This window comes from Primulina tabacum, chromosome 3 (genome assembly GCF_025594145.1).
Source record: "Primulina tabacum isolate GXHZ01 chromosome 3, ASM2559414v2, whole genome shotgun sequence".
NCBI classification, from domain to species: domain Eukaryota; kingdom Viridiplantae; phylum Streptophyta; class Magnoliopsida; order Lamiales; family Gesneriaceae; genus Primulina; species Primulina tabacum.
The window spans coordinates 23,042,635-23,068,826 of NC_134552.1; positions in this window are offsets into that span (position 1 = coordinate 23,042,635).

Here is a 26,192-nt window from a genome sequence, read left to right on the forward strand (position 1 = left end):
CTTTTATGGAGGGTTGTTCAGTGCACTCTACAAGGAGCACCTATCTGCATGCTCGGACATCACAATGTCCCCTACCAATGAAACATGGTACTCACATCGCAGATACTAGTCTCGAACTCGAGCGGCCTATATCCTTCTTAGTGGCGGCTGAATCGACTAGGAACTGTGTAGAATATACAGTATTCCAAATATGAGTTTCATGATACTCATCATATGAGCATCTCATATTCTTTTCACTATTTGTATACTCAAGGACTTTATCTATGCAACTAGCATGGGTATACAGATAAAGAAGTGCCAAAATGATAAATTCAAATATTATTAAAATAAAGACTGTTCATACATAGAGTTTAATCATGAACCCTCGGCCAACACTTGGCTCGACAGGCACCTACTCTAACAATCTCCCACTTGCACTAGAGACAACTACCCATATGCTTCAAACCCATCGATCCGCGATGCTTCTCGAACAATGATCCAGGTAAAGGCTTAGTTAGTGGATCAACAACATTATCTGCGGAGCCGACTTTGTCAATCGTGACATCTCCTCTCTCCACGATCTCTCTGAGGATGTGGTACTTTCTCAATACGTGTTTGGACTTCTGATGAGACCTCGGCTCCTTTGCTTGAGCAATGGCTCCCGTGTTGTCACAAAACACCTGGACAGGAGCAAATCCATTAGGAATGACGCCCAACTCTTGGACGAAATTCCTTATCCAAACAGCCTCCTTTGCTGCAGCTGATGCAGCAATATATTCTGCCTCAGTGGTGGAATCCGCTGTACTGTCTTGCTTGGAACTCTTCCAAGAGACAGCAGCACCATTGAGCATGAATATGAATCCATAGGTTGACTTAGAGTCATCGATATCGCTTTGGAAGCTAGAGTCGGTATAGCCTTCCAATTTCAGTTCTCCACCCCCATAGACCAAGAACAATTTATTCGTCCTTCTCAAATACTTGAGGATGTCTTTCACAGCTTTCCAGTGTGGAAGACCAGGGTTGGATTGATATCTACTCACTACACTTAGTGCAAAAGCCACGTCAGGACGTGTAGATATCATCCCATACATGATGCTACCAATCGCAGATGCATAAGGAATGCTGGTCATCGCCGCTATCTCTGCATCAGTCTTGGGAGACATAGAATTGGATAGGGACACGCCATGACACATTGGTAGATGTCCTCTCTTGGACTCATCCATCGAGAACTGCTTCACGATGGTATCAATGTATGTGGACTGGGTGAGACCAAGCAATCTTTTTGATCTATCTCTATAGATCTGTATTCCCAATACAAAAGATGCTTCACCCAAGTCCTACATCGAAAACTTACTCGCTAACCATATCTTCGTTGATTGCAACATTCCTACATCATTCCCAATGAGTAGAATGTCATCAACATACAACACCAGGAATGTCACAGCACTCCCACTGACCTTCTTATACACACAGGGTTCCTCAGGATTCTTAGCAAAACCAAACTCTTTGATTGTACTATCGAATCTGACGTTCCAACTCCTAGATGCCTGCTTTAGACCATAAATAGATCTTTGAAGTTTGCATATCATATGCTCACTTCCGATAGATGTAAACCCTTTGGGTTGAGACATGTAAATCTCTTCCTTAATATCCCCATTAAGAAAGGCTGTCTTAACATCCATCTGCCATATCTCATAGTCATACCATGCAGCTATGGCCAGCAAAATCCTTATGGACTTGAACATTGCAACTGGAGAAAAGGTTTCCTCAAAGTCAACTCCTTGTCTTTGAGTATATCTTTTTGCCACCAATCGCGCCTTGAAGGTCAATACCTTCCCATCCGCCCCAAGTTTCCTCTTGTAAATCCATTTACACCCTATGGGAACAATTCCCTCAGGTGGATCCACAAGATTCCACACTTGGTTCGAATACATGAAATTCATCTCAGATTCCATCGCTTCAAGCCACTTGGATGAATCGGCATCAGATAATGCTTCCTTGAAGGTCCTTGGATCACATCCATGGTTAGGCTCATCATGGCCCTCTTCAAGAAGCAGACCATACCTCATAGGTGGTCTCGAGACTCTCTCGGATCTTCTAGGAGCTTGTATCTCCTCTCTTGGCTCCTCGGGTGTGGGTTCTACAACTGTGGGTGTCTCTCGAACCTCTTCGAGTTCTATCATCTCGCCTTTTCTATCTACTAGAAATTCCTTTTCTAAAAAGGTTGCATTCCTAGAAACAATTCCTAGAAACAAACACCTTTGTTTCTTGGGGATGATAGAAGTAGTATCCAACAGAATTCTTTGGATATCCCACAAAGTAACATAAAATGGATCGACTATCCAATTTATCTCCCACTACCTTCTTCACATAAGCAGGGCACCCCCATATTCTAAGATAAGAATATTTGGGTGGTTTACCCATCCATATCTCATATGGTGTCTTATGAACTGCCTTTGTATGGACATTGTTCAACAACATTGCCGCTGTTTCAAGCGCATTTCCCCAAAAGGATGGCGGCAACTCCGTGAACCCCATCATAGACCGAACCATGTCCATCAAAGTCCGGTTACGACGCTCCGAAACACCATTCAATTGTGCTGTAGCGGGCGGAGTCCACTGCGAGAGAATCCCATTCCCCCTAAGATACTCTTGGAACTCGGCACTCAAGTACTCACCACCTCGATCCGATCGAAGTATCTTGATGCTTCATCCCAATTGCTTCTCTACTTCACTTCTGAATTCTTTGAACCTTTCAAAGGCTTCAGACTTGTATTTCATCAAATACACATACCCATACCTAGAAAAGTCATCGGTAAAGGTGATGAAGTAGGCATGTCCATGCTTAGTGGTGATGCTAAGCGGACCGCACACATCGGTATGGATCAAATCCAATAACCCTTTGGCTCGCTCCACATGGCCCTTAAAGGAATTTTGGTCATCTTTCCTTTCAGACAGGATTCACAATTCGTGAGAGCATCAGACATATCAAACATGCCTACTCCCACTAACTTGTTCATCCTTCTTAGGGAAATATGTCCTAATCGAGCATGCCATAATTGTGCCGAATTTAGAGTATATTGTTTGCGCTTGTTTGTTGTTGTTATAGCTTGGACATTGTTAAGTGGAATATCTTTCAATTTTAAGGTGTAGAGATCGTTTTCAAGTTCTCCAGTACCAATTAAACATTCATTCTTGTAAATATTGCAAACACCTTTGCTAAATAAACAAGAAAATCCATCTTTATCTAACATAGAAATGGAAATAATGTTTTTCACCAACTCAGGTACAAATAAAACGTCTCTTAACAACAACTTAAAATCATTGTTCAAAATTAAAGAAACATCTCCAACAGCTTTGGCAGCAACTCTTGCCCCATTGTCCATCCTCAAGAAGGTATCACCTTCCCTGAGCCTCCTACTTCTTCCCATCACCTGAAAATCATTACAGAGATGTGAGCCACAGCCGGTATCCAATACCCAAGAAGTAGAGTTAATTGAAATGTTTACTTCGATATAGAACATACCGTTTCCAGAACTCTTCTGGGCAAGATATTCCCTGCAATTGCGCCTCCAATGTCCAGGCTTCTTGTAGTGATGAAAGATGTCAACAGTATTGTCAGCCTTCACTGGTGTGGCTGCCACTACGGGACCCGAAGTCTGCCTCTTCAAGGACACGCTCTTCTTGGGACGTTGGAAAGAATGCTTCTTTCCCTTCCCAGGTGGACCGGTCTTCGTACCAGATGAAGAGCCCACAAAAAGAACCGGCTTCTCTTTCTTGATGGTGGACTCAAAGGTCACAAGCATGTTCACCAACTCCTCAAGGGTCGGCTCCATCTTGTTCATATTGAAGTTCACCACAAAAAGATCAAATGAGCTAGGCAGCGATAAGAGCAACACGTCGGTGGTCAACTCCGAAGGCAAGATCAGATCCATGCCAATGAGCTTGTCCACGAGCCCAATCATCTTCAAGCCATGCTCATGGACCGAGGCCCCATCTCGCATGCGCATAGCGATCAGCTCCTTGACTGGTAGCATGCCTAAGAGGCCGAGTCTGCTCACCAAAGAGCTCCTTGAGGTGCATATGAATGTCAGCAGCATTCTTTGCATCCTCAAAACGCCTCTGCAGCTCATCATTCATAGAATCCTGCATATAACACCTAGCCTTCAAGTCATGGTCACATCAATCCTTGTAGGTCTGCAATTCCTCAGGAGTGCAGCTAGTCGGAGCCTCAGCAGGGGGCGACTTCAGTCAGTGTATATGCAATCTTTTCTGTGGGGACCCGGACGCTAATCATCATCTTAATTATCTTTGAGATTTAATTATCAATTAAGATAAACATGGTCTAATTTTTTTTTTAAAATGCGGAAGGTAATGGAATCAATCTATTATACAAACCAGTATAATAATACAAATCTTGTACAACATGCTTCTAGTTCAAACTAGTCTAAGGTCTAACTACTAAATTTCAAATATTAAACCAAGTCTACAATAAGTCCGGAATCACCACTCTAACTCATCTTCTCTCATCATCCTCTTGACCCCGATCCTGTCCCACCTGTTGTCATGCACACATACAAAACAAGACAGAGGCCGGATACTCCGGTGAGAATAAATCCCAGTATAAAACATGTATACATGCATATACACAATATAAATCATAAAGCATATTATCATGCATAAAATTCATAACAATAGGCTTCATAGTCTAGGAAACCAAATCAAAATAAGCATGCAGTAACAATGGATTCCATAATCTCTGGAATCAAAATAAAATAAGCATGCAACTCAATTCAATTCATATCCTGACTCGACTCGACTCTAACTCTAGGGATCTCGGTGTGAATAAGACGTCACTGTCTGTCACCTACCCTCCCAATCGGGGTAACTGTACGTCTTATTCCTAGACTCCAGTCCTGTCTGTATCGAATGTCTACAATCGGATTGAATCTGATCCGAAGCGTCGATACCACCGAACATCTAGTTTAGCAAGTCTGCCAATGACTCTCCTATTTCAATGCTTGAATATAAATCTATAAACAAGACATAATCATAATCAAATATAAATAATAAATCTAGTATGTGATTTTAGGGAAACTCCAACCAAGTCTGATTCGAGTCGTATCTCCCGAATTCACATGAATTATACCTTTCTCTTCTCGATCTGATGAAGACGAAGTCTTGTATTCCAATGTGTCCATATCCAAATCTGATAATGACAATCATATAAATACCATATCAGTATATAACTCAATTCAAGACCTGTTCTGATCAATACTCAAATCGGTAAATAATCTGATCCATATCTGAACAAGGTACAATCTAATTCATATCAATAATATCACGATACAATCGAAATCATTACTGAATCTGATCAATATCAATCTACTGATGTTTCGACGGCATAATAAAACAGTCTTGATAACCCCGTCAATCTCAACATCCAGATATAATAACACAGCTCATAATCCTCATCATAAACATCTATCGATTCTGAAATAACAATGTTGAGTATCATTCTATCAATCTTCAACTCAATTCAATACATGTACGTAGTAATATTCTATCTCGATACATTTTTGTAGCATAACGGCGTCTTATCGGTATACCGGCAACTCAAATGTCATCTGTAATATCAACAAGTCATAATTCTTGATCACCATCACCCATAAGACTGAAAATCTGTATATTCTCATATACATATATGCTGGAATTTCACACTAATCACATATTCTATCCGTTTTTCAATCCGATACCAATTATATGTGCTCCTTCATTTCGACAACATATAATATCAAGCATATATAGATTCCTCCAACATCTTAATATCAAACATGCTGAAAGTAATAAAGTATATACCCTTTCGAAGCTCATGTCAAGACGAACGTGAATCTAAGCTCGGATTTAAGTTTGGATGGCTAGATGTTGCACAACCTCAATTATCGAGAGGAAGAACTTTGAAGCTTTCATGGAGTTCCTTCTGGGTTCGTGTTTCTGAATGAAAGGGATGAAGGAGACAACACCTCATATTGCATGGCTAAGGGCAAGTGTCATTATTTTTCCATAACCACGTTTCACCGCGGGTGCGGTGGCTTCTTGACCGCAGGTGCGGTCTGCTCTCGGCAGCCCTATCCAAAATGCAGAGCCATCGACCGCGGGGGCGCTGTGGTTAACACCGCGGGTGCGCTCACCCTACTGTAGCAGCATCGCGGGTGCGCTACCTCTGGGACCGCGGGTGCGGTGTTGCTACTGTAATTCTATTCAACTTTCTGTCCATGCACCGCGGGTGCAGTAGCTTCCTAGCGCGGGTGCGCTCATGCTACTGTAACTCTTCCATATTTCATGAGCTCAACCGCGGGCTGCGGTCCTTTCCTTACCGCGGGTGCGGTCTATATTTCATGCAACCCTTCATAATCTCATTTAGTACTTCTCATTACATGTCATGCATACTCATATCTTCCGAATATCACATCAATGAAGACTAATAAATATCAAGCCTTACATTTCTCCCCCTCTTAGATCTGAGTTCGTCCTCGAACTCGTAAGTAATCAATTCAGACATATCAGAAAGAATGTATACAGAGTTTAAATCAAAACTCATGTCAATGAATCCATTCTGAAATCTTAATCTCATATCAGATTCTGTCTTTCAAGGAATATTTCTAAGGTTCCGTCGACTTTACTGTATATGCAACAGTAGAATATTCTTAGTTCTAAATTTTCTTCCTTTCACGGATCTCTGATTCCAGACTGGAGTAATCATTCAGGAAGCATAAAATCATAATACCACTCGAAATCATTTTAATCGAATCAATCGCAAAATACTGGCTATACAACATCCGTATATGCCAATCAACGGTTCATACCAAATCAATATCATTAGCTGATATCAATTCTGTTTATCCCAGTCAAGGATATATTAAATCTTCGGCTCCAAATACCAATCGTCATCATTCAACGTTGGCGTATTAAGTCTGTCTGGTCTGAGCTATCTTCATTCTCTTCTGAATTAGCTACATTTTCTTTGTCATATCTCTGACTGTATCAAATCATATCTCAGGTATCTTCGAGATATTATTCTTATACCAAAGAAATCTGCAGTACTCACTGTACAATGTATCGTATGTAACTATTTCATTATTCATTTGGTTATCTGATGACTATGATCGTACACTAATTCACACAGCGACAATATGTCATATCAACTGGTGCTAGCATCCAGCACTGCAGCTCTCTGGATATCTATCAATATCCGAATAGTACGCTCTGGCTATCTGTCAGTCGGTGGATAATATATGAATGAGTTCATGGTACGTTCTGCCACAATTACAAACTCAATCAAAATCACAATCTGATATAGTCTAGTTCTACATTCTGATCAATCTGACCATTTCTTTGACATCGATCTGTGTCATTTGGTCATGTTTGCACGTCATCTTGTACAAACTAATAGATATAGGTTGAACAATCTGTCAATCACAATCATATTACATCACAATCTGGAAATTATTGCAGTGGTCTTATTACGAAATTCATCGAAATATACTCCCCATGTCTAGTCAAGAATATACAAATCCTGTAATAAATCTTCTGATCTCTATCTTTCTATCTTCATTTATTGGCGGTTCAGACATTTCAGTACAATTCTGCCCACATTTCAGCATAAATTCTGCCATAACTGATTTAATCTGTCTATATCAAAACTATCTGTTCGAATTATCATATACTTTCTGTTACCTGAACGACTACTGAATCCATTTCTGTGCGCTTCTGACCCTATCTGTCATTTCCAATTCGAACTATTTGGTATAAACAATCAGTTAATAATATAAATTAAAGAAAATACCTACCTGGTACTCGGTTCTGATTGTCGATATCAAATTCTGTTGTACAATTCTGAAACATTTGGCATCACAAGATAATCATTCTCATACAATAAAATCACATATCTGTCACTCTGATCGATGTTCTGTTCTGATTATCGAAATTAAGTTCTGAACATTTTGATTATATCTCTGAACTGCCGAAATTCTCGAGTTCAGCTCTGATTCGGTTTGAATAATCTATATCAAACACTGACTCAGAATAACAGTACTATCAAATTAGATTAATAATATCAATAATCTATACTGATCTAGTGAGTTTAGTAAACTCATAAAACGGCAATTCCTAGCAATATTGTCAATTCTGACTAATCAATCACGTCTTCATGTCGTTCTGATCAACTGCTATATATCATCTGCAAATATAATATGCCCTCAAACAATATAAGCTGTCTCAAATATTGTGTTAGAACAATAACAATACTCCAGCAGATACAAAACAACAATCGTATAAGATAATCTGCCAACTAAGACCAAAATAAATTTCTGACATTCTGAAATTTCTGATCTTTCTGATATCGGTATCGTTCTCAGTCACTGATCACAATCTCAACTGTGTCAAAATCAATCTGTATACTAACTTCAGATATCACATACTCTGAATACAATCTGTTTCAAACAGGATTCATATCTGAATAATATCTGTATACAATATTCACAGTTTTCAGAGTATTCAATACAATCTTCAGATATTCGATTCAATCAATCAGATGCTACAAATATATCAAAATGTCATAGATATAACGAGCATGAAATCATCAGAATATCTCTGAACATACTGAAATATGCCACCGAGCAACACTAAATCAAATGTAACTCCTGGCCCGTACTCTTCTACTGATCTTTCAATTCTTTCACTTCATTCAGTGACATTCTGCACATTCAATATCATTATGTACTGAATTCTAATAAAACAAACAGTACCTGATCTCATTTCAATTCTGAAGTCTATCTTTCAATTCGAGGCAAATCTGGAATCTCATCTGGACAACCATCAGCCACTCGTACATTATTGGCAAATCTGTCAATGTTAGGCTCGATTTCAGTACATCTACTGAATACATAAGGATAGCATCTGCTCCTTTCTGTATCAATCGAGTCATAAACAATACATATATCAAAGGAATTCTAAATCTAGAATCCTTACCGAGGAAATATTTACTCATCAGCCATATCTGGTCTGAATTTTATACTCTCCTGAAAGGAATCTATAATAGTTCTGTACTTGTTCAGCATATTAATGTCAATAATGCAATCAAATCAGAAAACACAAGTACCTCATAATTTAACTCGATCTCATTCTCATCTTACTGTAGTATACAATATATCGCAGAAATCTCTGATATCAATTTTTTTCTTTCCCAGAAGGTACAAAAATTAATACTACAGCAATACAGACCCAACAGGTACCGTATATATCAATGCAACTCAGTCAAAGACAATCGTAGGGAATGCATTAGTATATATCAATACCTATGCAATATAATCATAAAAGAATAATACCTGCCACTCTATCATCAAGTGCCTCTTGGGTCTGTTCCTCGGTCACTACCACCATATGGTCCAGCTCCCTGAAATATGCGGGAATCTCTCTGGGGACAAACTCTAGCAAAGTGTCCTGGCTGTCGGCAGGTACGACAACTACCAGTCACTCCATGGCATTGCTCTGTGGAATGTCTCCCTCCGCAAATCCTGCAATACACTCCAGTATAACTTGGGCTGGAACCGCTGGAGCTAGTTGAACCGCTCAGTCCGCTCCCTAACTTCTTGAATGGTTTTTTTCGAGCTTTCAGCAAATCTTGCTTTCCACTCGTGCTGCCGCGATCAAATTGGAGAGGGGATTGCTGTGTCTGGGGTTGCATCGCACACACCCTTTTTAGTTGTCTAATCAGACTCGCCTCCGCTCTCTTCGCTTTACTCAAGGCATCAGCAAAATAATAAGGTCGCTGCATATTCATCAATGCAACTATCTCCGAGTTCAATCCTCTGATGAACTGATCCGCTACAGCTTCATCATTCCCAATTACATTAGGAGCAAAACGCAGTAGAGTAGAGAATTTCGCAACATATTCTTCAATATTCAGTTGGCCTTGTCTCAAATTCTCAAATTCTGCTTTCTTGTCCTCCCGGTACGAAACTGAGAAAAATCTTCGATAAAATTCAGTTCTGAATATTTCCCACGAAATCACTGTACCTTTCTGTTCTAGCATTCTTTTACTTGTAATCCACCAACTTCTGGCAGTCTCTCGTAACTGGTGGAATATCAGTTTAATTCTCTGCTCATCTGAATAATCAAGTAAATCAAACAGTATTTCTATGTCATCAAACCAGTTCTCACACTCTTCAGACGTTTCGACACCACTCAGAATCGGCGGCTGAAATAACTGAAATTCTTCCAACTGTATTTCCATCTGAGTTTCTGATACATCTATCTGTTCAATCGAAGTACTACCCCTTTCTGGAATTCTCCGTGGAGGTATATATGCTTATCAAACATTAGTACTCAAATACTACAAATCTGTTCCAATATTTCTCTGATCATCTTACTGCTGATCAAGAATCAAATCTGATTCATACTCAATAATACATATTACCAATTCAAATCAGATAATCAGGTAAACATGTATTTCAAAGCAGTAAATCATAATGTCATGCTAGCACACACAGTGTAAGTCAACATTAAAATAAATCTCATGCAAGCAATCACATGCAAGGACAGAAAACTCACTCTACCCCGCTCATTCTCTTCTATCTCCATCTATCGGATCTATCGCTCTGATACCACCTGTTGTGGGGACCCGGACGCTAATCATCATCTTAATCATCTTTAGGATTTAATTATCAATTAAGATAAACAGGGTCTAAATTTTTTTTTCTAAATGCGGAAGGTAATGGAATCAATCTATTATACAAACCAGTATAATAATACAAATCTTGTACAACATGTTTCTAGTTCAAACTAGTCTAAGGTCTAACTACTAAATTTCAAGTATTAAACCAAGTCTACAATAAGTCCGGAATCACCACTCTAACTCATCTTCTCTCATCATCCTCTTGACCCCGATCCTGTCCCACCTGTTGTCATGCACACATACAAAACAAGACAGAGGCCGGATACTCCGGTGAGAATAAATCCCAGTATAAATCATGTATACATGCATATACACAATATAAATCATAAAGCATATTATCATGCATAAAATTCATAACAATAGGTTTCATAGTCTAGGAAACCAAATCAAAATAAGCATGCAGTAACAATGGATTCCATAATCTCTGGAATCAAAATAAAATAAGCATGCAACTCAATTCAATTCATATCCTGACTCGACTCGACTCTAACTCTAGGGATCTCGGTGTGAATAAGACGTCACTGTCTGTCACCTACCCTCCCAATCGGGGTAACTGTACGTCTTATTCCTAGACTCCGGTCCTGTCTGTATCGAATGTCTACAATCGGATTGAATCTGATCCGAAGCGTCGATACCACCGAACATCTAGTTTAGCAAGTCTGTCAATGACTCTCCTATTTCAATGCTTGAATATAAATCTATAAACAAGACATAATCATAATCAAATATAAATAATAAATCTAGTATGTGATTTTAGGGAAACTCCAACCAAGTCTGATTCGAGTCGTATCTCCCTGAATTCACATGAATTATACCTTTCTCTTCTCGGTCTGATGAAGACGAAGTCTTGTATTCCAATCTGTCCATATCCAAATCTGATAATGACAATCATATAAATACCATATCAGTATATAACTCAATTCAAGACCTGTTCTGATCAATACTCAAATCGGTAAATAATCTGATCCATATCTGAACAAGGTACAATCTAATTCATATCAATAATATCACGATACAATCGAAATCATTACTGAATCTGATCAATATCAATCTACTGATGTTTCGACGGCATAATAAAACAGTCTTGATAACCCCGTCAATCTCAACATCCAGATATAATAACACAGCTCATAATCCTCATCATAAACATCTATCGATTCTGAAATAACAATGTTGAGTATCATTCTATCAATCTTCAACTCAATTCAATACATGTACGTAGTAATATTCTATCTCGGTACATTTTTGTAGCATAACGGCGTCTTATCGGTATACCGGTAACTCAAATGTCATCTGTAATATCAACAAGTCATAATTCTTGATCACCATCACCCATAAGACTGAAAATCTATATATTCTCATATACATATATGCTGGAATTTCACACTAATCGCATATTCTATCCGTTTTTCAATCCGATACCAATTATATGTGCTCCTTCATTTCGACAACATATAATATCAAGCATATATAGATTCCTCCAACATCTTAATATCAAACATAGCTGAAAGTAATAAAGTATATACCCTTTCGAAGCTCATGTCAAGACGAACGCGAATCTAAGCTCGGATTTAAGTTTGGATGGCTAGATGTTGCACAACCTCAATTATCGAGAGGAAGAACTTTGAAGCTTTCATGGAGTTCCTTCTGGGTTCGTGTTTCTGAATGAAAGGGATGAAGGAGACAACACCTCATATTGCATGGCTAAGGGCAAGTGTCATTATTTTTCCATAACCACGTTTCACCGCGGGTGCGGTGGCTTCTTGACCGCAGGTGCGGTCTGCTCTCGGCAGCCCTATCCAAAATGCAGAGCCATCGACCGCGGGGGCGCTCTGGTTAACACCGCGGGTGCGCTCACCCTACTGTAGCAGCACCGCGGGTGCGCTACCTCTGGGACCGCGGGTGCGGTGTTGCTACTGTAATTCTATTCAACTTTCTGTCCATGCACCGTGGGTGCAGTAGCTTCCTAGCGCGGGTGCGCTCATGCTACTGTAACTCTTCCATATTTCATGAGCTCAACCGCGGGTGCGGTCCTTTCCTTACCGCGGGTGCGGTCTATATTTCATGCAACCCTTCATAATCTCATTTAGTGCTTCTCATTACATGTCATGCATACTCATATCTTCCGAATATCACATCAATGAAGACTAATAAATCTCAAGCCTTACATTTTCCGAGTTTAGGACGATTTTCAGATTTCTTAGACAAGTGAGATAGTTAGGTCCGGTTAACACATGTTTTTCGAGTATGGCAGAAAGCGGATTGCGAATTGAAGACATTGTCAAATTTTTGTACTGAAAAGTAAAACAGATAAATGTTAATGACTATTAAAATATTTAATAAGATATAAAGTTTGGACTTTAACTTTATAAATTTTCGCTCCCACTGTTTTGACATTTCCACTACCCTCTAGTGAAAACGGGAAACTCTTTTCCTCAGTAGGTACGTAAGGTCCAATTAGTGAATTATGATCCCGAATAATATAAGCCAATCACAATTCCTAAAAGGTAGTTTCCAATTGCATCACAATGCAATCCTTACGTAAACTTTTGTCTCACGTTTGATTAGGACCCAATAATATGACGTCGTTCATCTTTACGTGTCAAGCCTTACCCATCGATGTTGAACCTTAATGGACCGTCGCCATGAGTTCCCACAATAATATGAGCCGAAATCATGGGAGTTCCACGTAGTTCACATCACCATGTCAATGGATGTCACAGCTTTCCGGCACCCAGGGCCCCCCCAATAATATGAGCCGAGCCCCGAGTACGGGTAGCGTTAATCATGCACCCATTGTCGATGGAAGACATGGAAATTATAAACAAATTTATAATTCCCCTTTTCGGGCTTGATATTAATTTTGAATCTTATTCAAAATGAGGGTTTTTAATTTTGAAATGTCTCATCATTAATTTTATTTAAAAATTCGCCATGTTTGATCGTATGTTGGCCGGATTCATGCAACTTTGTTATTATCATAATAATAATGCATATACTCATTATTTATAACATATCATGCATATATTATAAACAGTAAACAAACAAGGATGATCAATCGCCCCAATACTAATGGCCCGTGTGAGCTAAACACGGGCCTAGGTCCAATCCTAGGGTAATGCAAGGGATGCAAATGCAACTATTACATTAGCTTCCAATATTTACATGTTTTCGATCTTCATAATCATCATGGCCACCATCTTCCAATCTTGATCATCCACTATACTAATATTTACAAATAAATATCCATGGAAAATAGGGATACATCTCATGGGGGGTGGGAACGGGCCATAAACCAAGCCCACTTTATAAATTGATAATTATTACAATCATTCAACACAAAATATCCTAGCATACACCTAGCAAATTGGGCTTGGGCTTTTGATCATCCTTCATGCATAATATCACATATCATACACCATCAATTAATTATCACAATAATTAATTGATCCAATATTATATATCTTGAACCAGTCACTAACCGCCACGATTATAAACTAAATTAAAAAAGTATACAAACACCTTTGTCTACTTTCCAATTAATTTATTTATAACCGAATTTCTTATAAATCACAATTTACTATAAATAATTAATGTCCAACTTCAATTATTTATTTTATGAGAAAAATTTGCAACTTTTGTGATTTTAAACTTAAGGGCCCAAAAACTTATTTTTCACCAAAAACATTTTGGCCCATTTAAAATTCACAAACATGTTAGCCATCTAATGGCCCAACAACTCAAGGCCCATGACACTTTGATAATCCAAAACACTTTTGGAAACCCTAGTCGTCATCGCCGTCGCCGGAGCTCCGTCGCCGGATTCCGGCAACAAAAAAATTTTTTTTTTATTAAAATAGGGGCTGTTCGGGCAGCCCGAAATGGGCAGCCCCTCGGGCAGCCCGAGCTGCCCGAAATGTGCAGCAACATGCTGCCCAAAAAATCCCCTCACATGGCCTTGATTTTTGTTGCAAATTTTCATCTCATTCGGTTATAAATTGCCCTCAATATAATATTATGTATATGCTACAAAAAACTAGTATCCTTAGCTCATGATACCACTTGAAAGGGGTCGTTTTAGGTGACCGAAATGCACAACGGAAGCAAAAATTTTCGAAAAACACATGAAAGATTTCGGCCACCTTGCACTAGGTGTAGCATATACAAAATCTCAACTTTGTCATACATAGGGTGTTGAGAAAATCGTTACCTATCAACCTTTTGAGGTTGATGATGGCTCCAACTTTGTTGTCAAACAACAAAGCTCTTGAATGGGATTGCAATCTACAAGCTCTCCTCATTTCCTTCAAGAATTAGGCCCACCACCAACTTTGTAGATCCACCTCACACTTGCACTAGAAAATGTAAGGCTTTTTCAAAGAGAAGTGACTTGTTTCTCCAACAATTGAAGAACACAAAATTGAGAGAAAATTTTGAGAGAGTTCCCTTCAAAAATTTCGGCCAACACATGAATAATGAGAGGGGGAAGACTTGTCTTGGGTGTGGGAAAAGTTGATCCAAAAAAGTTGCATGCCATGCAATATTTTAATAAAAAATATTCACACCCCTTCACCTCCCAAGCATGCAAAACCTAATGGGCTTGTAACATTTACAAAGGGCCCATGGACTTTTTAATTGTCTCAAACATATTTGAGCCCAATTAAACTTTACTTGATTTTACTCAAGCCCACTAGTTAAATAATTATTTTCAATTGGGCTCTACAAGGCCCAATGTTATTTAATTAATTCAACACTTGAATTAATTTAATTATTTGGACTCTACTAGGCTCACTAGTGTTTTATTAATTCAACACTTGAATTAATTTAATTTAGTCCATAATAATGTTTATGAAAATCACAATTTTCAAATACATTATTTACTTGGCCTATTTTTAATTTAAGAACACATTCATAAAGTAAAAATTACATTTCTCTCATAGAAGTCATACTTCTATTTTTCTCAACGCTTATAAACCCATTTATAAGTCGTTCAACACATTGAACTATTTTTACTTCTCAACGGGATCTAGAAAGCTAGTACTTGTGTGGCCCTCAATGGTTCATTGATACAACTAGCCGTGGGTTCACATCTCCATGTGATTCGGACTAAACATGTCCTTATATGAGCATACCCCAATTGCTCCATTCTTACTTATCAACTCCTTGATAACAAGAACGTCAGAACTCAAGTCTGATAGTACCCAACCAATCATGTTAAACGCCTAGCAGCATCGCTTACATGATTCCCTATGTATCAAATGATAGTGCCTGCAAGAACCATTCAATTATGGTTAGCGTACAGTATGGTCCCTTCAACTCATATATCCCGACCGATTCGACAACCATTGGTATATCGAGAGTTGTTAATGAATCGATACTATGTGTCATGTCGTAGTTGTATCGATGGTGTAATCTATGAAACCCCTTTCATAATTACCACCATACTCTGATCAGAGATTTCAACCTACATACACATGATAACACATAGGATATCCATACCCGAAGGTAAGCGGTGAATCCCCGACTACAATGCATCGACTCCTATATGTTTCGACAGACACCCAACCTTGCCACCTGATGACCCCATGAGAGTCGGTAAAAAAGTCAAAGTGTAATTCTAGCACATAGAGTCTCAATGTTGTCCCGGGTCATAAGGACTAATGGTGTACAACCATAAACTAGGACTTTTCCACTCAATAAGTGAGAACCACTTGGAAAGTACTTTTATGGAGGGTTGTTCAGTGGACTCTAAAAGGAGCACCTATCTGCATGCTCGGAGATCACAATGTCCCCTACCAATGAAACATGGTACTCACATCGCAGATACCAGTCTCGAACTCGAGCGGCCTATATCCTTTTTAGTGGCGGCTGAATCGACTAGGAACTGTTTAGAATATACAGTATTCCAAATATGAGTTTCATGATACTCATCATATGAGCATCTCATATTCTTTCTACTATTTGTATACTCAAGGACTTTATCTATGCAACTAGCATGGGTATACAGATAAAGAAGTGCCAAAATGATAAATTCAAATATTATTAAAATAAAGACTGTTTATACATAGAGTTTAATCATGAACCCTCGGCCAACACTTGGCTCGACGGGCACCTACTCTAACACTGACTCCTTCAGCCGGGCCGCCTCCTCCTCGGCCTCTTTCTTCTTTTTTTTCTCAGCAGCCGCTCTCCGGGCTGCAAGCTTTGCCTCTTTGGCCGCCTTTTCATTTGCCCACTTCCTAGCGAAGGCCTCTTGCATTTCAGTATTGTCTGCAGAAACAGGAGAATACATAGAGTTATAAAAATTTGAAGTGCGAAAATTGAAAGTAAGTAGAGAAAGGGGAAAGAGGAAAGTTACCGGGTTGAGTGCCCGAGCCAGCCACTTCATCAATTACCCGATCAGTCGGTTCTACAGCCTGGGCACTCAACCTATAGGCAATCCAATTCTCATCCGAGATGAGGGTGGAAGAAGAGTTTTTGTGACCCTCAACCAAAGTTTGGCTTCGGAGAAAAGAGTCTTCGAATTTATAAGCTCGGAGAAGGGCATGTTGTGGGGGGAGAGAAGGGAGAAAGCCGGTTAAGCAAGCAAGAGGGTTCGGGAGGTGAATGAAAAAGAATTGTCCTTTCCATCCCTTCTGAGAAGAAGGGATATCATCAAGGAACCGGGCATTTACCCAGGCAGACAGGGAGAAGGCATTATCTCCCAGTCTGCAAACGAAGAAATAGTGGGTTAATAAGAAGATTATGCATCTTGAAACGGATGTAGGCCGATGCCATAATCCGGAAAGAATTGGGATGAAATTGGTTTATAGGTACACCAAAGAACTTGGCGACCTCGATGTAGAAAGAGGAGACAGGGAACCGGAGACCATTTCTTACTTGGACCCGGAAAAAAGTGGTAAAGCCGGGAGGGGGGCTGTCTGCCCTATCAGAAAGGCCGGGTATCAAAATTGAAAAAGTAGAAGGGATAGAGCCGAGAGTCCTAAGCTCCTCGTCCACTCCCGAGCGCAGAGTGCTGCTCATTGAAGCGAACTAGGGAACTCCTGGAGTCTAAGATTGGGGTGGGGAGGAAACTCTGGCTTTGCCCTTGCCATTGCCCTTGCTCTTTTTTAAAGCTCGGGAAGGGCCGGCAGAAGAGGGTTTTGACTGTTTGGTTTTGGGATTTTTTGAAGAGAGGGTGAAGGAATGTTGCGGGGGAGGAGAAGAGGGGGAATCAGAGCGCATCGCGGTGAACTTGTAGCTAGACGAGCCTCGCACATTTGCTCCTGAGGTGGAGGAGGTAGAGTTTGACATTTTTTTAAGAAAGTAAAGAAGGGACTTACGTGAATAGATTGGAGATGAAGGTAATGGTGGTTGAAGATCGCCGGAGCTAGGGGAGGCACTGTGCTGCAAAGGTGGGAGAAGATTTGAGAGAATTTAAATTTTGGAAAGTGACAAATGAAGGGGGTGTGTTATTATATATAGGCGGAGGAGGGAGTTAATCTCAACCGTTGATCTAAAGTTGAATCGGACGGTCAAAAGGCATCTTGAAAATTGTGCATGTAGGTGAAAGGACGTGCACAAATATCTAAGCGTCAGGCTTATCATATTCTCGGAATACGAAAAGTTTCGGACCGTTGGAATTCTAGGGCATACGTCATCATGACATCAGCCCATTTGCCCAAGAATACTAAGCGACAAGATTTTTCAAAGTTCGGGAGACATGAGACCCTGGCATTTTATTTACAGTCTGGGAGAAGTGAGGCCTCGACATCTTATTTGGAGCTCGGGAGACTTAAGCTCCCGGCACCTCATCCCATCTCTGGTATATTTGAAGTGCCCGATGCTTTTATAATCTGGAATTGGTTATCTTTTTATTGAAGCCCAAGCGTGACTGATCGGAATAGCGAGTAAGGCTCTAGCTCGACTATTTAAGGGATTGGTGGTGATACCCTCATAGGAGCATGACCCGAGAAACTAAATGGATAGTCCAAATCAGAGTCGATATAAAAAATGCTTTTTGCAGTAGCCGGGAAATTATCTCCCCGGGCAATCAGAAGCCTGGGCTCTCATGCAAGCTCCCAGGAACCTTCTACCCGGGTTACCTTCGAGAAGCGCACCACACTCGAGTGTATCAATATGGGATACCTCATGCTTGACAATCATTACTGTCAGAACTACATGAGTTTGGCGTGTCAAGGAAGTAATCAAAAGCAGGGTATGGGCAGCCGCCTTATCATACTTAGCAGGTGGGTACTTTAAACAAGGTAATCATGGGATTTTATCTTATAAATAGCATATATGCATCTCATTTAAAGCATTCTGGATTATGGAATTTTGAACTATTAAGCACTCACGTATATCACCACATATACAACCATTTTACTCTTTTTCACCTGCTGACTTGAGCATCGGAGTGGCTATGTCGGATACTTCCTCCGACGCCCATTTACGAGTTCATTTCATTGTCTGCAGGTTACAGTTGAAGCCATATTATTGAGAAATAACTTCATCACAAGTCGTATTTCCTTACTCATTTTCCTAAACATAACACTTATATCATCATCCGGTGAATTGCCCCTGACCCAACTCAATCGATTCACCTGGATAAACATCAGTGGGCAACTGCGCGTAACTCGCATTGCCCGCTATAAATCTAATGGAAGATGTATGAGGACTTACCCTGCAATAAAATCATGTAACCGCTGATAAAGAGTTCCACTAAATTGGTCCTTTGGATTGAACTTGCTTTGTCCATCAACTGTTTGGATCTCTTCTTATACCTTCTGAAAGGAAACGTGTCCTGCCTTGGAAAACACAAATTTATCTCTTATATTATTTTCCTTCTTGGTAAGATTTTGCATAGAAATTTTGAATTTCTAGAATATTGAGATTTGATTTTTATTATTTGGAATAATTTGTTTCCTAATGAAATGCTAATTTTGCGATTTTAGTAAGAATCTATTCAAGCCTATCAATATCAACACAAGTCTATAAATATTGAATAATAATTGATACAAAGAGATAAGTATGTCGAAGGTGCCAGAAAGCGACACGAGCAATATACAAGATAATTTTCAGAAGAACTCGCAAAGACGAAGCATTGTAATTATACTATGTTGATGTTGAGTGTTGGAGACATCGAAAGACAATATTTTTGAAAGTTTTGATTGAAGATTTCATTTTGTTGCTGCACTTTTTGGCACATTGTTTTGCATTCCTTGGTTTCATTTAAAGTATGGTTATTTGTTTTATGATGCAATTTGTTTTCTCAACTTGCTGAAGAAATTAATTTTTTTTATTGAATCACTAATATTGGTTTTGTAAACCGGCTTTACGTTTTGTAGTGATTATTTTGTCTTGAAACATCGCTCAAGTATTTATACTTGTGCATAATTATTTTTGATTTATTTTAATTAAGTTAATTATTTGTATGTTTTATTATTCTGTTGCATGTTTTCATAAAGTGTTATAACATCTGAAACAACATTTATATATTATACACACAGTTATTATCGTCCATGATAAATAAAATACTTTCAATTAGCATAAGAGCCATCACTTGACTTTACTAAGTGAAATTCTGTTTATTTTTGTTTAACAAGTACAAACTAATGGACGCATCACTTACAAACGATGTACTACAACCACCTGTCTTGGATAGATCCAACTACAGTTTATGGAAAGTCAAGATTAAAATATATATAAGTCCATAGGTGAGAGAGCATGACAACTCGTTGTTAGCGGCTGGACTCCACCAAAAGGAGTATATGAAGATGGTGACAGTTGGCCAAAGTCAGAAAGTGAATGGACAGCTCATGAAATGCAAGTTTCGAACGCTGTCTTCACATTAGTCGATCTAAACATGTTCAATTTGATTACTAACCGCATTTCTGCTAAGGATGCATGAGAAACCCTTCAAAAACATTGTGAAGGATCTGAAAGTATGCGAATGACAAAGTTGAGAATGCTAACATCAAAATTTGAAAGTTTGAGGATGTAAGAGATTGAAACAATTACAGAATATGATAGCCTCATGAGAGAGATAACCAATGAAGCATCCAACCTTGGTGATCCAATTTCAAATGAATGATATCTTAGCAAAATCCTATGAGAACTTCCTGAACGCTTCGATATCAAGATTTTTGCAATTGATGAATCACGAGACACATCTCAACTCTCTCTGGAAGACTTGGTCAATTCTCTTCATACTTTCGAGATGAATATGGACTTGCAAAAACAAGATAAAGTTAAGACCATTGCTTTCCAAGGGTCTAATGATTCCTTCAAATAACACACGAAGTCTGTAATATCTACTAATTTAAAATGCGGAAATATATATATATATATGTGTGTGTATATATATATATATATATGTGTGTGTGTGTGTGTGTATATATATATATATATATTAAAAGCTCACAATTTCAAGATAACATTTAAATGTTTCGCATGCATGAACTCTACAGAAAAGTATAACATTTAAAAATGATATTAAATAATTAACAGTAAAAATAGTGTCGTTTAAAATAACCAAACTCATCCAAAATTATAAGTAAACATAAACGAATAAAAATCTTAAAATAATCAATGTATACCCGAATCGACTAGAAACTTAACCAAATTTCTCACAACTTTTACGGTGACTTAAACCTAGATGACCAGCCTATAAATCACCAATTCCAGACCACTTATGACCCATAAAACAAGCCCAAAGGTTGCTGAAAATCTCTAGCGTAAGCACACAAATTTTCAAGCTTGAGCGATGATACGATAAAAATCATATCTCTCCCACTGCTTATCCAAAAATTACAAATTTGCTATTAAATCAAAGATAACGCAGAGTTCTACAAATCATATGTTGAACACATTTCCAGAAAACCAACCTATAAGTCGCAGAATTCAAAATAACCGAGGGTGATGGGTTTTGTGACATAGAAATTTCACAGCTTGCGAGGTTTTACGGTAAAAATCATATCTCCCTCGTTTCTTATCATAAAATCACAAATTTGCTATCGAATCGACGATAACATGGAGTGCTACAAATCATATGTTGAACATATTTCCAGAAAACCAACCTATAAGCCGCATAATTCAAAATAACCAAGGGTGACGGGTTTTGTGACACAGAAGTTTCACAGCTTGTGCGATTTTACGATAAAATCATATTTTCCCTCATTTTTTATCAGAAAATTACGAATTTGCTATCAAATTGAATATAACACAGAGTAATACAAATCATATGTTGAAAATATTTCCAGAAAACCAACCTATAAGTCGCAAAATTCAAAATAACAGAAGGTGACGGGTTTTTGAGATCTAAAAATCGTTTCAAAATCAATCAACCATTTTTTTGCTCAAACTTTGCATATCATACATGAATTTTTTCACACAATAAACATCAAAACAAATACTATGGCAAGATCGATGCAAAAACGAAAGAATATACATGCCTTTGCTTTGAAACGCTCGAAGATAACAAATACCGACGCGGTGGACTGCGGAAGATGACCGGGGACGCTTGCTACACGATTTTTGCTCGAAAAACCAACGCAAATCTTCAGAAATTTTTCAAGGGGGAGAGTGGCTGCTGCTACTAGAACCCTAGTTTTTTCCTCTCAAAAATGAAATGTGAGTGTGTGTGTGAAAGGTGTGTGCTGTACGTGTGTGTGCGTGTGTAGTGTGTAGACTAATTGGTGGAAATTGTTTAATTAATTAATTAGGGACTAAAGAATTGTTTAGGTAAATAATTAGAAATAAAATATTATTAATCTAATTATTTAACCCCACTAAAAGATTAAATAAACAATTTGCAAGGTTTAAAATCCCACCACTCAACTTAGTAATTTAGTGGAAAAGCTTAAAAATCTCAAAATCATCTAATAAATTAAATTAGGCTTTAAAATGTTTAAAATTTCATACATAATTTAAAATAATAATTTTCTTGATTTGAAATAAAATACCACATTTTAATAAATCGCCTAAATCGCCACCGGTCTCTTTTTCCGATTCCGCATCGAATATTCGCCTGAAACACAAAACTCAAGAAAACATTAACGTGCATCACAATAACAAGTAATAATTTAAAATAATACAAATCATAAATCATGCATCATTAAAAATTATTTTTTAAAAATTAAATAAATAATTTAACCAATAATTAAAACACATATCCATGCAATAAACATGCTTTTAATGCATTATTTAACCAATAATTAAAACACATATCCATGCAATAAACATGCTTTTAATGCATTAAAACAATTAAATAAAATAAAAAAGAAATTTAATAACTTGAATGCATGTGGTTTACGTGGACGTTCAAATTTTCAGGACGTTACAATATATCTCCCTTAAATTGAATTTCGTCCCCGAAAATCGCTTATTCTCGATAATTAAAAAGTTTAGACTCTTAATTCTAATATCTCAATAATTCACGCTTCCGGTGCGCTACTCTGATAAAATAAGTGTTAAGATGTCCTTAAGTCTCCTCAATCCTAATTAAATTGCTTGTCAAAATCCTTGTTTGCGAATCGAAACTTAAGACGACTTATGGTGACTTAGTTCTATTCTACTATGACCTCGAAATTTGACTTATCTCACAAGTCCTCATACTAGAGATAGATGTCCAAACTTATTACACCTTACTTTTCTTATAGTATATCCATAATATTCATCGACCTATTACATTAGTATTTATGCAGTTCAACTTAAGAAATCTTAGCACTAAAATTTACTGATCGCCTTCTATCCTTGGTAATACACTTAAAAGTTAAACATTACCTCAATCCCATAATAATATTAGCCTAAGATCTTTGAATCAAATCTTTATCTTACGAAACTTAACTATTTACCAGTACCTCCAAAATATAAAATTGTTGCAAATCTTAAATTCGAGTAGTGTTAATCTATAAAACTCAAAACATACAATATCGATCTCCTACCTAATTAGTAAAACCCTTCCAGCATCAATTATATGCTTAAACTATTTCCTTCCCAATTACAATATAGTTGAGGCCTAAGACACTTGAGCTTTCCTCATTGAAACAAATGTCACATTCTTACGTATCCTAAATGCTCAATTAATAATATGCTTTAGATTTCTTACTTGATAAAAATCTTAATATTTGTCCATTGGTACCCTATGTTGAACATAAAAAATTCCCTTTGTTTTAATTTCACCCAGAATTTCTGTATGAACACTTATCTCATAAACTTGAAATTCAAGCTTACTCAACCCAAGTAGTAATAGATAGTATAACTCCAACACACATATCTGCTTGGTCCCAAATTTCTTAATGAATTTCAAAAATTTCTCAAAACAAGGTGTCTACTTCAATTCTTACTTGCGTCTATCAAGTAACCTAACCATCAATCACACCCAACTTTCTAGAAAAGATTAACCCTAACAAAGGTATAACTTTAACTCTTAAGAGCATTATTAAAACTTATGCTACATCGAACCTTAAGTTTCCCCAAAGTTAATTTAACTTGATGTCTAATCTTATAACTCAACTAATTGATCAATTTTACCTTAAATTGTCATCATTTTAAATTCTTAATTTTTCACAACATTATTCTACTAACGCGTAGATTTTCAAGCCCAATATTTATTCATCCTACCATGCCTTTGATTACCATTCCTTACAATATAATAACTCAGATATTTAAAGGTTCTAAATATCCTTCAAACCTAAATCACCGAAAATTCCTATCATTTAAACTGTTCAATTCTCTCTTATTGCTAAACTAGTCACCAAATTTCTTATCAATTGAAAAAAATTAATTTGTTAATTTCCTCGAAAATTATCCAATTGGCCCTTAATTACATAAATTCCACAATTATCCATAAGTTTTTGGCACTCCTAATCCCATTTTATAGGTTTCTTGTAACATAAAGTTCAATAATTTTAAGCTTATTAATCCAAAACTCAATTCCCATAACCAAATCTTAAATTTCCATCAATACTTAAAATCCCAAGTTATACATTTTTACACTTCTAAAGATTGTCTTAGTTTTCGAATCGGTATTACTTATCTAAAATCCTCAAAAATTAACCTTACTAGTAACCACGAACCATCAACATTTTCTTAGAAAACCTACATCCTCCAAAAGCATTAATAATTTTCAAGATTAACTTATGACCCATAAGTAGAACATCAGTACTACTAACCCATAAATTAATATTTTCAAATCATTTTCAACCTCTCTTAACGCCCAATAGGCAAAATCTTAATAATGTCTAATTCCATCACAAAACCAGCATGCATGAAAATCATATAATTTCTCATTTCATGTCGTAACATGCAAAAAATTTTAAATCATCTAATCTCAAAAAATAATGACAGATAAACTTGCACTGTAAAACGTGTATCATGTAAACATGCAGGTGATAGTATTATAAACATTTAAAACCTTTAAACTTACAAACTTGAGGGGTGACTTCGTGAGATTCTCGCAACCGGCAGTAGGCATAACCCTTTACAAGAACACCGCTCTGATACCAACTGTAACATACCGTACTTTTAAACATACTTAAAATTTGCGGAAAACGAAAAAAAATCTTTTAAATAAGTAATCGTCTTTCAAAATGCAATACAAATAAAATGTTCGACAAAATATTTGGAATATAAACGAACTTGCAAAAAGTACTTGTTTAAAACAACATAAAGTAATTCGTTAAAAATTAGAGTAAATGAAATAACATGCATAAAAATCCTTGAAAACTAAGGCGGTCCTCGGGTTAGTCCACCGCACAGTCCAAGCCAGCTAACTGATCCCCGCCTCTCTTCTCCTCAAGCTCGTCCTCATCATCGATCAAGTCCAGTAAGTCTAAAGACTCAACATGTATAAACTGAGAATATCAAATAATACGTAATAAAACCACATGCATTTTAAAGTAGAGCGTACATACTTAAACTTGAACGTACTTACATAAACATAGACGTGCCATCATATCGTAAAACTTTTCATAAACATTTTCGTAAACATACTTGCATCAACATACGTGAACATACATAATCATCATCATTTTGTATTGAGATATGTTTTAAAGTAAGTGAATCATACATAAATGCGCCTGATCACTCTAAACCATAGTACTGGGCTGGCAGGGATGTCCACTACCACATACATAAGATTCCCGGTCATACTTTACCGAATGGATTGGTCCCTGGTCATACTTTACCGCTTTCCAACCATGATCAAAACCCGGTCATACTTTACCAGGGTGGAGAGGTTCCCAGACACGTTCTCCGGCTTCCAAACCCGTTCATTGTTGGTCACAAGACATTTAGCATTCCTAAAAAAAATATTTTTCTTTTTGCACGTTAAAAATACTTAAAAACGTCGAGGGATTTGTTGGAACGCTCTGGACATGCTGTCCTAACCACAACAGCAAAGATTCAGGAGATTCCCAACGAAGCTTGCAACCAAAACTTGAGAAAATGTGAAGAACATGCACAATTTTCACAGCTTGAGCGGTTATATGATAAAAAA